This window comes from Octodon degus, unplaced genomic scaffold (genome assembly GCF_000260255.1).
Source record: "Octodon degus isolate 3935 unplaced genomic scaffold, OctDeg1.0 scaffold00004, whole genome shotgun sequence".
NCBI classification, from domain to species: Eukaryota; Metazoa; Chordata; class Mammalia; order Rodentia; family Octodontidae; genus Octodon; species Octodon degus.
The window spans coordinates 3940640-3942290 of record NW_004524580.1 but is presented as its reverse complement, the minus strand read 5'-3'; positions in this window follow the sequence as shown (position 1 = coordinate 3942290).

The following is a 1651-nucleotide window of genomic DNA, read 5'->3' as shown; positions in this document are numbered from 1 at the left end:
TCCCATTTGCATAAGGCCTATCAATCTGTTTCCTTTATCAAGCTTTTATTTTGCTCTTGTATTTTGTGTTTCTCATATGAGAGAAACCATACTGTGTTTAAGCTCATGTGTCTGATTGATTTATTTATTTATTGGCTGGCTCAGCCCACCCTGGGGGCAGGACTGGTACAGCATGTGGTGCCAGAGATCGAACTGTGGTCTCTGTGCTCTTGCCTGAACTTGTCTAAGCAGACAAGTTTTGTATTTAGTACAAGTTCTACAGGGTCTACAGAGTCTCACTATGTAAATCTGACTCACAGTGATTCTCCTGTTTTCAGCCTTTCAAGAGCTAGGATTATAGGCGCGCGCCACCATGCCCAATCTAATTGCCGGTTCAGCACACCCTGGGGGCAGGGCTGGTATGGCACGCCAGAGATTGAACCCTGCCCACTGCGCTCTGCCTAAGCAGGTGCTTTAGTCTACTGAGCTATTAATGTGCTGGCTCTTAAGCAGGCACTTCAGACCACTGAGCTATCTCGCTGGCTCCCAGTGTCTGGTTTATCTAACTTAACATTATATTTCAAGGTGCATCCATTTTCCTACAAATGTCTTAAATTTAGTTCTTTATAAATGAGTAATACTTCATTATAAGAAACCACATTTTCTTTATCCATTCCTCTGTTGATAGACATATAGCCTGTGTTTCCACAATTAACTACTGTGAATTATGCGTTATAAGCATTGGCATGCATGGACTGCTGGAATACGATGTCTTTAACTCTTCCAGGCAGATACATGGAATTATCTGGGTTGAATGGAGTTTTTATTTTTAGGTTTTTGGTAAATCTCCATACTGATTTTCATAATTTCCATACTGATTTGTACTAGTTTACATCTTACCAGCAATGCAGGAGGGCGCATTTTTGCCACAACCTCACCAGCATTTTTACTTGACTCCTTGATGATTTCTATTCTTTCTGGAGTAAGATAAAATTGAAGTGTCATTTTAATTTGCATTTCTCTAATGGCCAGTGCACTTGAACACTTTTTTATGTACTTATTTGCCATTTGTATTCTGAGAAATGTCTATTTCAGTTGGTATTTTTTGAGTCTTTTCCTTCCATGGTTACTTCCTTCAGTTCTTTCTATATTCTAGATATTAGTTCTTTGTCTGAACTGTTATAAATTGCCTCTTCACTCTGTTGGTTGTTTCCTGTGCTGTGCAGAAAGTGATTAATTTGATATGATCCCATTTGTTGACTCTTGCTCTTATTTCTTGTGCCTCTGGGGTTCTGTTCAGAAAATCCTTCCTTACACCTATGACCTAAGGAATTTTACTTGTTTTATTCTAGTAGGTTAAGTATTTCTGTTTTAGTATTTACACCTTTCTTCTATTTTGATTTTAACTTAGTACATGGTGAGAGATACACATCTAACTTCAGTCTTCTGCATTGGAGAGCCAGTTTTCCCAGCATCCTTTGCTGAAGAGGTTGTCTTTCCTCCAGTATATGTTTTGGCCCCTTTGTCAAAGATCAGGAGGTTGAATGTGTTTAGGGATGTCTTTGCATCTTCAACTCTATTTTGTTGATCACATGTCTGTTTTTGCACCAATACTATGCTATTTTTAATTTTTATCACTATGGCTTTATCATGTAACTTGAAATCAGGTATA